This window comes from Cibotium barometz, chromosome 57, assembly GCF_041138505.1.
Source record: "Cibotium barometz isolate CiBa-2024 chromosome 57, ASM4113850v1, whole genome shotgun sequence".
Taxonomy (NCBI): Eukaryota; Viridiplantae; Streptophyta; class Polypodiopsida; order Cyatheales; family Cibotiaceae; genus Cibotium; species Cibotium barometz.
The window spans coordinates 19753226-19767130 of record NC_141102.1 but is presented as its reverse complement, the minus strand read 5'-3'; the positions used below and the strand labels follow the sequence as shown (position 1 = coordinate 19767130).

Genomic DNA, 13905 nt, shown 5'->3' with positions numbered 1-13905 from the left:
CAAGATATCCGCAATGTCTGTTAAGGCTCTCGAAGAATACTTTAGGGGTAATCGAGCTCCTCAAAATAGCCATATGTACCCAAGAAGAGACCAACAATGGTGTTCGATTTGCTTAGGACCACATAGCACGAGTGAATGTCCCACATTCAGAGTCAAATTCAATGGGAATTACAATGCATGTGGTAAGTATGGCCATCAATCTAAGGATTGCCTAGTACTTAAGCGTATGTTGGCAAATGAGGCACCACTAGCCTGGTCAAACACACCTCAAGTACCCACGCTGATGCCTGCACCACCTGTCGAGCAACCGTCACAACACATAGTTCCAAGGAAATCGAATTACAATGCATGTGGTAAGTATGGCCATCAATCTAAGGATTGCCTAGTACTTAAGCGTATGTTGGCAAATCAGGCACCACTAGCCTGGTCAAACACACCTCAAGTACCTGCGCTGATGCCTGCACCACCTGTCGAGCAACCGTCACAACACATAGTTCCAAGGAACCCGAATGTAGTCCAGTTTGTGTCGTTACCACCGCCAGTGCTAGGACCACAACCCCCACATCCAAGGATTACCCCTATAAACCAGATGGGATGTGAGTCACATAGTGCGTGTGGGGATTATGAAGAGGAGATAGACCCCACTGCTCCATATGGGATTGATACGTTTGAAATGACTCCCCAGTACTACATGGAGGATCATCTCGGGCAAGTCAAGCCTGTATATCAAGCGGCTACTCTTGCCACAAGAGGGCAAAACCTTAATACCTTGGCGAGGAGACCACCTCTTCAATGTTACGATTGTGGTGGACCTCATCGTGTAGCGGAGTGCCCTAATAGGCTATAGAAGATCGCTACTCAAATGCAACCAAATCAAGGGAGCAGATCAGGAATGCCGGTACTTACATGTAATCGTTGTAGCATAGATCATTTGATCGCTCAATGTCCACACAATCCTAGTGCACCCAAGATTACGCCATTGAATTTGGTTGAGGTCACCAACCAGGCACGAGGAACCACACTTGTTGTACCTGCGAATGTAGTTACATGGTCAATGCTTCAAAATCAAAACTACATTCTCGAAGAGAGGAATACTGCATCAATTGCTCGAGCAAAGAAAAAGAAAACGCGGTGGAAGAGATCGCTTAATGCCACGAGCTCCAAGCCTAGTTCAAAGACTAACATAGGGATAGGAGATGACCCCGTGTATATGAATGATCCTGAAGATGATTCCAATTCAATAGAAACCATGGGGACCAAAACCACTACCTTAAGGGAGGAACCCACTCGGGAGCTCAACGAAGGAGAATCAAGCAAATACATAAATCAGGGGAAACAGAAGGAAACTTCCTCGGCCCCACAACCAAGTTAGCTAATGCCCTCTCGGCTACCCAAACTGACTGAGACTCCCCGAGACAAGCCACGTGGGCCGAAAACCCTCAAGAAAAAGATTGGAACCTACCCAAACCCAGTTGAGGAGATTGAACAAGTGCAACACTTAAGGGGTTTGGTGGAAGAAACACAAAGAGAACTGGAGTCAGCCGACCATAGAAGAATCAAAATTCCAGACACAGTGTTTCCTACACAAGTTCAACCTCACAAAAGCCATAAACCATTAGCTATACCTAGTATCATTCAGGAAGAAAGTGAGGATATGACATGAGGAAGTGGGCAACCACCCTTCTTGCTTGAAAGAATGTTTAGTGAGGGAATGCCTGACCCCATCAAAGAGGAAGTGATTCCATCTTCACCAGTCCCTAGCCAGGGGCCGATATCTCGAAAAGTACCATTGAATGTGTCCAAGCTAATGGATTTCATGTCCTCTAAAATCAGAACCACGATCATATCCAAGGTATACGGAGATCCTGAACTATTCTTAGCTCTCCGGGCATTTCTCAATAGAGAACTGAAGGCGGGGTTACCACAATTTGCAAATATGGATAGACCCGACACGCTTCAAGATGAAGGGGGACATTGGGATCTACAACCCAACCTAGATGAAGACTCGGTCGTTGAAATACCTGTTAACAAGTTGGGACAATACTTTGAAGGGGACAAATCTAATGCAACCCTCCCCATTACTACCAAGGGATTAACTCTAAAGGGAATCCTTGATGGTGGTGTTGGAGTGAGCAATTTGACTAAAAACTGTTGGGAATCTATGGGAAGACCTCACCTCGAAGTCACCAACATAGTGGTTAAGATGGCAAATGGAACCATAGCTAAACCTATTGGAATGTTAAGGGACCTTAAGATCAAGGTTCTAGGATACAAGGTAAGACATACCTTCATTGTAATGGACTTCTCCAAGCATCCTATGTCATATCAAATGATCTTAGGATGTCCTTTCATGAGGGAAGCACAAATGGTGCATTACTGGTCGAAAAACCATGTCTACCTCCCAATTCCAAGACTCTGTCATTCGAGTTGATCTTGAGAATGGTCGTGCACATCCTTTAGGAAGCAAGGTTATCATTGATAATCAATCGGATACCACTATTCACTCCACCCCATTAAGGTATTGCTATACATGCAAAAAAGAGACTGATGATGGGAAAGATTCTCCTTATATGGATGTCCTATCGGGTATGACTGAGTCGGATAACGTGGATTGGGTACACCTAGCGGCAACCATAGACACATGGGGAAATAGAGGCACAAGTTGTAATGCCTGAGGGGCAAGATATGCCACCATTAGTGCGAGTAAACATGATAGGTGTTATGCACTTGACTCTTGATGGCAAGAAAGTGGCAAACTCCCCTGACACTGGGAGTAGCGAAGACTCGGACCTATGTAATTCTAAGCCTAAATCTCAAGAAGAAACTGACTCTGAGCCTGATGGGGGGGATGAATCAAATATTCACCCAAGTGTGGAAGCAACGTGCTCAAGGCCTAGGACAGTGACCTCCTGCAGTTCATCCGAGAGTGAGGGGGACACAAGTGAAGATCAACCAAGTGAGTCCGAATCTGGTAGAAACAAAAATCAAAAACTTGGTAAGAAGAAAACAAGACATAAGCGACAACGCTATCGAGCTAATGTACGAACTACAATAAATAGAGAGAGATCCACTGCAGAATGGCTTAGTTATGTAGGAGCTAGTGACGCTCATCGAAAGTTAGCAGATAAGTGGGGTTAATACCTCCAAAGTGTCATGTGGTGTATTCCGCAGCCTCATGACGTCGCCCAATTAGAAATCGAAGAGAAGCCAAAACTAAGTCGTACTGCCAGAAGGCGGCAAAACCAAGAGTTAGCTCAACAACAAAAGGAGGCGGAATTAAAAGAAAAAAGCCTAGCATAACAAGAACTAGTAGACTTACACCCCGCACCCGAGCATTTCAAATCATTTACCACAGGGGAACGTAAAGTGGTCTACACAAAAGCCCAACAAACGCCTCTACCAACGGGAGTAGCGGTGTCTACGATGGCCCGGCGGTAGTTAAGGCGATAGAACTAGCAGATCTAGGTGAGGAGTCTAACCCATATTTTATTGCTCAAGACCTCACCCAGACGGAGGAAGCTACACTCAAGAAGCTTCTTAAGGAATTCAAAGACATATTTGCTTCGACATATCATGATATGAAGGGTGTTCCACCCTCTGTGGTTCAACACACGATTCTAATGATTAGCATTGCTAAACCAGTCCAGCAACGTCCCTACCCAATGAATCCTAAGTATGCAAAGATTGTACAAGAGGAAATTGAAAAGCTTATAAAATGTGGATTCATATACCCTATTGAGCACTCAGAATGGGTTTCTCCGATAGTCATCGTACCAAAGAAGAATGAGAAACTCAGAGTGCGCATTGATCTCAAAAAGGTTAATGCAGCCACTAGCAGAAGGGACCATTACCCCTTGCCATATTCTGAACATGTGCTTGAAAGAGTTGCAGGCAAGGAGGCATATAGCTTTTTAGATGGGTACTCTGGTTACAATCAGATCACAATTGCAGTAGAGGACCAAGCTAAAACAGCATTTATCTCACGGAGTTTGGAGTGTTTGCCTTTCGCGTTATGGCCTTTGGCTTGACCAATGCACCTGTAACATTCCAACGATTGATAAACACGGCCTTTAAGGAATATCTAAGGGACTTTTGTGAAGCTTTCTTAGACGATCTTTGTGTTCATTCCTCTTGGGACGAGCACTTGATGTGTTTACGAAAGATATTTAAAAAGTGTAGACTATATCGCATCTCATTAAATCCTTTCAAATGCCAATTCTGGGTTAAACACAGAGTTATTCTAGGGCATATAGTGTCCAAAAAATGGGATTTCCACTGACGAGAGTAAAATCAAGGTCATTCTGGAATTGCCCCCACCCACCAACTATAAGGGAGTCCAACGCTTTATGGGCCATGTTGGTTATTATTGAAGGTTTATTTTATTCTTCGCTGAGATAGCTCGACCATTGTACAAGCTTCTCATTGAGTCTATTTGGACCGAAGAATGTGACTGTGCCTATGAGCTATTCAAGAAGGCCTTGGCGAGTGCTCCAATCTTGAGAATGCCTAACTGGGATTTAATCTTCCATGTGCATATTGATGCATCAAACTTTGTTATTGGGTGTGTACTAACTCAACCTGGAGAACACAAACTAGACTACCCCATTAGCTTTGCTAGTCGCCAGTTGAACGATGCTGAGATGAATTACACCACTACGGAGCGAGAAGGGTTGGCAATGATATATGTAGTAAGGAAATTTTGTTATTACCTCCTTGCCACCAAGTTTGTTTTCTATGTGGATCATCAAGCATTGTTGTATCTGGTAAACAAACCATGCTCCACAGGAAGAATCACACGATGGCTATTGATTCTTCTTGAGTTTGATTTCACTGTTGTTGTTAGACCTGGCAAAAAACATGTCATGGCTGATCATTTGTCTCGCATACCTAATGTGGTGAAGCCCCTACGGGAGTTGATGATGACTTACCTGACACTTCCCTGTTCATGGTGGAGACAATGCCTGAATGGAGTGAGAAGATTGTTAACTTTTTGGTTAATGGCTTTCCACCCAAGGAGCTTCGTAAAGATCTAGCGCGAAAGCTGATCAAGGAATGCGAACCCTATTTCCTGATGGTCGGGACTCTTTATAAAAGAGGAAAGGATGACGTTCTTAGGCGTTGTGCCCGAGAGGATGAGTATCTATACATTTTACAAAAGGCACATATGGGCGTAGCCGGTGGTCACTTCTCAGGAGACTTAACTGCGCGAAAGATCTTGCAATCAGGGTATTGGTGGCCCACTATGTTCCAAGATGCATCACTTTTTCTAAAGGGTTGTGATGAATGCCAACGCTACAAGAAACCCCAGCAGAAAGATCAGATGCCCCTACACCCAATTAAAGTAAACCAACCATTTGAAAAGTGGGGTTTAGACTTTGTAGGTCCAATTAGCCCAGCGGCTTGTAACACACAATCTCGCTATATTATTGTGGCCACTGACTATATGACCAAATGGGCTGAAGCGAAAGCGACACGTAAGGCAGATGCGAGGACAACAGCCAAGTTCCTCTTTGAAAATATAATCACACGCTTCGGTTGTCCTTTTGAACTTGTGACAACAATGGTACGCATTTTATAAATGAAGTGATTAAGGAGCTCATAACAAATTTCATGATATCCCATCATAAATCTACCCCTTATTATCCGCAAGCGAATGGCCAAGCTGAGAGTACCAACAAGACTTTAATCTCTATTTTGACAAAAACAGTTGAAGCTCATCGCACGGATTGGGATCTAAAGCTGACGACATCTTTATGGGCCTATTGTACTGCGTACAAAGTGGCTATTAATTGCACACCATTCAAAATGGTATATGGCCAAAAAGCAGTCATGCCGTGGGAATTTGTCATTCCTAGTCTTCGTGTTGCTACTCAAGAGGGTTGGGATGGTAATCCCTTAGTAGAGCATCTGTATATCCTTGAGCGGCTAAATGAAGAAAGACAATTGGCTATGTATAATGCCCTTGTGGAGAAGGATAGAAGGAAAAAATGGTTTGATCGCCACTTGAAAGACAAAGACATCAACGTTGGGGATAAAGTCCTGATGTATGGAGTGCGTAACGAAAAGAAGAAGCTCAAATATGCTGGTAAGGGACCATATAGAGTATGTGAAATTACCCCGCAAGGTACCATCCGAGTGGAGACTCTCGAGACGGAGTTGAAACTATTGGATTCCTTAATGGGAGTAAATTCAAAAGATACTATGACCCCCTGAGCCAAGAGGAGTTACATTCAATCCATCAGAAGAAGGCAGCTAAAGAACAAGTTGAGCTTAAGAAGATACAAGCAAGAATTGAAGCCAAAGAACAAGTTGAGCTTAAGAAGATACAAGCAAGAATTGAAGCCAAAGAACGTCAACAGCGTGCTACGCGCCAACAAGAAGCCAACTTGGGAATTACGCAAGCATTTTTTGAGGAGACAGAGGAGGATTCACTGGAATCTGACCCGCCTCTAAGATACCCAATTGAGTTACAGAGTCCTTACGGGGAGGTGTTGTATAATGCATTATTGGATACAAGAGCTCAACACAATTTGCTATCATATGGCGTGTGGTGTCAACTTGGAAAACCACCTTTATCCAAGAGTGCTATCCAAGTTAAAGGAATCAACAAGAAGAAAACCCCTGTCTCAGGAATTCCGCACACTCCGGTTGCCTATGACAAGGGGACCGTAATTCAAAGCTTTTTGGTTATGCCTGCTCGTACAATGGAGGGGAATGTAAACTTAGGGTGCAAATGGATGTTAGCCACCAAGTGCAATATTGATTGGGCAACCAGGTGAGTTACAACGCAAGAACCGCTCAAAATTTTGCACCTAAGTCATCAACTCTGGACAAAATGCTATATAACAAAAAATCACAAAGTCAAGTGGCAAAACCATCTTTGATTGTTTGCCACCCCTCTAACGCTTCAACGCCAAGAGTGGAAACAGGCTGTGTGGTCTCCAAGGCTCCGCTTACTATGCCAAAGAGTACATACAAATGGGTCCCAAAAGCTTCGTTAACAGCTACCCCCTGCTCAATCTCGTTCAGACAAGAAGCCTCGTAGAAGGAAAGTAGCAACCCGCCCAAGAAAAGGCAACGTAACATCATGATGGATTCCAAAAAAATTATTAGTAGCCCAAGGGTACTACGAAGGGAATGACCAGATTTGGGTCCCGAAACATAAGCTGAATCCCTCTACATCACCTGTAAAACCTTGCAAACCAAATGTTACCACCCCAACGACAATTCAAGACCGTGGTAAGGGAAAGGTAACAGAGTGCTCTGCACCACTTCTTCTAGAGCTAGTTTGGATTCCCAAACAATATCGATCAATACCACCTAGCTCAGGAAGGGGGGAGCCACATGAAGCTTCTAGCTCCTCATGCCATGCACACGTTGATATAGAAGTTTCTTCATGCTCTACACCTACTCTTGTCAACACCCAACAAAAGACCGATGAGTCTATGTCTCCCCTTGTAAAAGTATCGTCGAAAACCATTTCCTCCATTCGTCAATGGAAGCGTACACTACCATCTCTGCAATTTGATGGAGCCAAAAGGGTCATAAAAAGCTATCTGTCCACATCACCACCTATGACCCACTGGACAAATTGGTTCCAAGAGGCTGCAACATCATTGCAAAAAATATAATTTGCCTAAGGAAAGGGGGAGCATGTACTCACGCTCGACATTCTATTGCTTCCTCCCTACCCTTCTCCCCTGACCATGTAATTGCCAAATTCAAGGGGATGTATATATATAGCTTCATACACAAAAAAGAAAAGAAAAGAAAAATAAAAAATAGTAAAAAGAGCAAGAGCACATTAAGAGGAGAAATATCCGTATACAATCAGGAACTAGATTGACCTTTCATAAACCTACTGATGCTATATCTGTGTTTGCAGATATGGCAAATGCACAAGCATCACACACTTCATCCACTCCCACCTTTGGTGAGAGGTATCATCTGTACCTTTCTCGGATATTTCACATGTGCTATCCTATAATTCAAACTGAATTGGATCATATAGATGTACTAGCTAGAGAGGAAAATGTTGAGGAATTGGAATGGCTAATTTGCCTATTGACCATGACTGACCCCTACTCCATAGAGGACATATCCTTGATAGCCCAATGCTTTCCTTTTCCACAAGATGACTATCCTTGCATGGTTACATTCTTGATGAGTTTATGTGGATGGGAAAACAAAAACGATATATCTGACGACGATGAATGGACGGATGAAACTCATGGCACTACTACCGAGGCTGACTTTATTTATTTGGATGATGCAGATAGAGGCTTAGCCATAGGGTTAGAGCCAGGACTCTACAACATCCTCTTACCATATCCTCAGTAGTAGTGTGGTGAGACTGGTAGGTAGGTTAGTGTTTTCAAGTTGTTTCTAGTTTGGAGTCCTTAAACGAGTCTTTTATTTTCCCCGCCGATGTGCCTTTCCGATGTGCCTTTCGAGGTATAGTGCTTGTTAGTTGGTTGTACAGGTTGAAACGTTTTGAGGTGGGCTCGCTTTCAAGTCCTGAGATAGCCGCAACGTTCATACATAAATATCTCATCAAATTGCGGGCATTTCTCATCGAATCAAGGAGATCTCCAAAATACATGTGTAATTCTTCCATGCCCATTCTCTTTCATTTTTATTGTTCAATTAATTGTATGAACTATAATGCATGACCACATGGAACTTGTCAAAGCACTACTTAGTTTTTGAAGTTGCCTGATGTGCTGGTGTAAATCATTAATAAGTTTAACCTTATTGGCTATATTCTTGAGAATGCATGAAGTCTTTAGTTAACCTGGAATATGGTTGTCTTAAGTCTAGGGTTATAACCATCTTAATGTTTGAACAACTTGGCTGTGTGTGTGTTGACCTCTAGCTTTTACCTCTTTGTCGAAAGGATGCAAGAACATATTATAGTTCAGGAGCGAAGATCAAAAGAAATAAATTTAAAAAAAAAACAAAAAAAAACAAAAAGCCTACAATAAATGACAATGCAAGTCTATTATGTGCTCTAATGTTGGCCTATCGCCTTATTGACACTTGGTAGGCGAGGAGTATTCTACTCCAGACCAATGTCTTGGTTTGTAGGGGGTAGCCTTGCCTAAGGTGAACTAATAGATTCCTCGATAATGCTTTGTGTTAAACATGGTACCAGGATCGATGTTAGTTTTGCCTTAGGGAGGTTGCCATTGTGTGTAAAAATTATCACGTGCATAAAGAAATAAAGGCAAAAGGCTCCTGTAACTCTGATGTTTCTTGTGTCCCTAGGCTCGTGGTATTAACTTGTTCGTAGAGTAGACACATTGTGGTCATCTGTTTATTTATTAAGCTTGGTTATTTTCCTTGACTTAGGCCAGTTATAAACCTTGATTAACCTTTGACACCTTGCTAACTCTTGATTTACTTTCAATAATTTTAAACTCCTGTTAATTTGCTACGCTAGCTCATTATTGTGACCCCTTAAACTAAGTTCTTATGGCAATATCCATTGTGGTCTAATATGCTTGACTTTATTACACTCTATATCTTTTGAATTCCAGCATACTTTCACTCTACTTTCCTGTTTTGCAGACGGGCTCCCACAACAAACCCTATCGAGCTTACCATACCATAGATTCCGAGGACGGAATCTACATCAGGAAAGGAGGCATGTTAACCTATGACGAACATTTAGACGTACTACGTTTTACGTCATGTAATTAATCTAAGTATTCTGAGTCCTGGGCCGGGCTTGTCGGCACCACATGTAAAGGATAAACGGATTGGGTGATCGCCAATGAGAGGCACACCTTGAATATCAGTAGGATAAGGGTTAGGATTGGCCGGCCATGTATGGGCGCCCATGTATGAACGGCTAAGTCACCTATAAGAGTCAAATGTAACCCTAAAACTCTCATTCTCAATGTGTGCTCTTGCCTTATCTTCTCAGTCCCCTTCTCCTGCGTATGTGAGAGAGAGAGAGAGAGAGAGAGAGAGAGAGAGAGAGAGAGAGTGATCGAGCACTGTGTTGAATACAAAGTGTGCTCTTGCCTTATCTTCTCAGTCCCCTTCTCCTGCGTATGTGTGAGAGAGAGAGAGAGAGAGAGAGAGAGTGATCGAGCACTGTGTGGCGGCACGGCGTTAGAGCGGAGACGGCGGCTCCTTCTTCACTGCAACGCGAGAATCCTTCACGACGACGGTTTGAGCGGTGAGTGACACATCTTTGCTTTCTGTTTGAGCTTGCTAGTTTCTGGTTGTATGCTTGCAGCCATTCATGGCTCGCATACGGTGTTTGGCAAGTCCCCATCTCTGACTCGTGCGGTAAAAGCGCACAGGTACTTGAATTCAAGGAAAGGAAACTTTGTAGTTGACTAATCTCCGAGGTTAAAATTAGGTGGAAAGATAGGGAAATAGAGGATTTGACTTGGGAGTCGGTTGAGATTATTCAGCGCAATTCTCCTTCTTTTCATTGCAAGAGTGCAATGTTTTAAGAGAGGGGAAGTATGTTATATGTACTTTATGTGTGCATATACTAGGAGGCTAACCCACATTAGGCTTGTGAGCATGGGATCATGGGAACAAGCTCTAGTGGAGCATGGGTTAGGACTAACCTTAAGGGTTAAGGTTAGGGTCAGGCATCCAAGGGTCACACATGGGAAATGGAGAGTCAAGAGTCACTTGAGGGCCCTCCTATATATGTTGAGATATCAACCTCATCTAGTGAGGCGGTGGACATTGATGACCCCCCTGGGGGATAGGCCCCATATTTACACCACTGGCATGGTTGGTGAGATCTTGGGTGATATGCAGCCAGTGGGATGACAGGCTGTGTGACGGCCAATCTAGAGACTGGCATAGTTATAGCGCCAGCTCATTTAGTTGGGTTCACACTATAGAGAACCCTTATATGTATTGGTTGAGTACCTTTCATATTATGAGTACTCTTATCTTTGTATATGGTGTGTTGAGTGTTGAGTGAAGAAGAAGAAGATTTTCAGCCTCTCACCTTGTGTGTTCTCTATTAGGGTTTTGTGAGTGTGTGTGTGTGCTTGCAAGAGCTCAAGCTCTCCTCCCCCCTGCATCTTTTCATGGTATCAGAGCCTGGTTCATGCTAAGGGCTGAGCTACAAGAAAGAGAACCATAGGAAGCAGTACGAGGGTAAGAGCTTCAACTACTCTTCCCTATTTGCGTTGGTGATGACCACACCCTTGTCGGGAGCTCTACGGGAGGCACCGACAAACGATCTCTGATTGAGGAGCTTTCTTCGTGGGAGTAAAGCTATAGGGCAACTATACTGTCCTATCGGACCATGTTTTCTAGGCGAAAAACGCATTTCGGACGCGTCTCAACCTCCGTTTTTCAGAAAATAGGCGATTTCGAGCACTGCGCGGGTAAGTCGTCGATTCTTTGCAGAACTCTGTTTTAAGAACTGCAAGAAGACAGATTGGCTGTGTAGACACTGTGAGTGCTGCAAAGAGGTCAACAGTTGCCATTGGGTGTATGTATGCACATTGAGGTCACTGGTTGTGACATTTGAATGTACTACAGTACCGCTACAGAAAATACAGCAGTTTGTGCAGGAAAAACCAGAGTGCAGTTTCTGGTAAATTTTTGTGTTTTGCAAGATGTCAAATGATGGGATAACCCAGATTGTGGCTGAGAAGCTTGATAAGAATAACTTCCATGCTTGGAGGTTCAGGTTGACGAGCAACCTGATGGGAAAGGGCTATTGGGATTACATAGAAGGTGAGCATGAAGAGGCACCAGAGATACCGGACATAAATTCGACTGCTGCAGATGTGAAAGAGTTTAAAGACTAGAACCAAGGAGCCAGGAAAGTTATGTATTGGCTTTCCATTAGTATACAGGACACCATGATTGGGCACATTCAGGATGCCAAGTCCCCCAAGGAGATGTGGGACACCTTGGTAAAGCTCTATGAAACAAATACCAAGGCACGTAAGATACAGTTGAAGAATGAACTTCATACTGTGGAGAAAAAGAGCATGTCTGTGAATGATTATGCGTTGAAGATAAAGGGTATTGTGGAATCCCTTGCATCTATTGGTGTGTCAGTAGATGATGATGGTAAGGTGGAAGTTTGTCTACGTGGTCCCGGGCCACAATACAAGGTGTTCAGGACGTCTATTTAGACTCGGGAGAACATTCCCAATTTTACAGATTTGGTGTCTATGCTGATTATAGAAGAGAAAAGCTTGGGTGAAGACTAGCAGTCTTCACAAAGCAAAAACCGTTAAGAGCAACAGGCCTTCTACACAAGTTCAGGAAGAGGATGAGGTAGAGGAGGCCGTGGACGTGGTCAAGGAGGTGGCCGAACAGGTAATCAAAATTATGGCCAACAGCAGCAACAACAACAGTCCCAAAATTCACAACAACAACAACAACACGCAGGTGGAAGAGGCCAAATCAGAGGCAGGCCGTGGAAATTGGCAAAGGCAGTATAACGACACGTGGATGCTTTTATTATGGTAAGCCTGGACATGTGCAGGCAGAGTGTTATAAGAAGCATGTCGACATGCAAAATGGAAAATTGGAGCAAAACAACTATGCATCCTCGAGCAAAAATAATGAGGATAATGAAAGGTTGTTTGTTATGCAGCATGTCATGAATGCCATGTCTGAAAATGTTGATGCAACACAAAAAGATGATGTATGGTATGTTGATTCAGGTGCTTCAAACCACATGACAATTCATGGGGAGTGGTTCAAGGAGATGAAAAACCCAGAAAGACCAGGTTTTGTGGAAACAGGGGATGACACAGCTTATCCAATTGCCCATGTTGGAGATGTGCCATTGTCTATGCAGGATGGCAAAGTGAAGTACCTTGCAAATGTACTTCATGTACCGAACATAACAAAGAATCTAGTTTCAGTGGGCCAGATGATTGAGCAGGGTTTGCAGGTTCGGTTTAACCCTGATGGTTGTTATGTTGAAGACTTTAAAGACAAGTGCAGGTTGGTTGCAAAAGGCAACAGAGTGGGCAGAATATTTACGTTGAATGTAAACATGCCTGAAGTGAGTGCTGCAATGTTTGTAAATGGTTCAGGAATTGTCCCACAATGTAAGCTTGTATACTTATTTAACTTTGTGAAGCAACGGTCTAACAATAATCCATTCAAATTCAATATTACAGACATTTGGCCTATCACATTCCTTGTATCCAATCATATGTTATCATTATCCTCGTTAACACATCTGTGAGATACTTTATCTGTTGAAAAAGAAAAGATGAAAGACATGTTGTTAATCGACCAAAACTCAATAAAAAAATCACACATATAACTTCTCACAAATATTATATATATTTTACACTATAAAAAATCAAATTGGTAATATGATCAATTGTCCACATTGTGGATGGTTTTTAATGTTGTATTTAATTAGTTATCCAAATCTATCTAGATATTGTCTTGTGTATGCGTGTTATAGGGAAAAGAAAAGATAGAAGACATTGAGTCAATCGACCAAAACTCAATTAGAAAATCACAAACACATGATTTCATTACTCTTAAAATACCCGATATATCTCTAAGTACATAGAATTAAATTTGGTCCTATATTTATATTAGTTGTTCACATATTTGGATAGATTTGAATGTTGGATTTGGTCAGTTATCCAAATCTCACTAGATGATAGTAGACATCTTGTTCATGGGTGTTATTGGCTAGATTTAATTACTTGTTCATGGGTGTTATTGGCTAGATTTAATTACTTGTCCAAATCTATGTTAAGGGTGGGTAATGCTAGAGATCAAATATTATAGATGGATGTGAATTTCTAGATTTAGTCACTTGTTCAAATCTATGTCATGGGTGTAAATGCTACAGATTTGGCCAATTTTTCAAATCTTATGTATGAATATAAACTTTACGTAACCTTATTGACATACCCAAATGATTAAATT

At 42.5% G+C, this 13905-nt stretch overlaps 1 pseudogene; it reads left to right on the top strand.

Moving 5' to 3' along the window:
• The first annotated feature begins 862 nt into the window (after window positions 1-862).
• Window positions 863-13905, top strand: part of LOC147606533 (uncharacterized) — a 29298-nt pseudogene continuing 16255 nt past the window's right edge.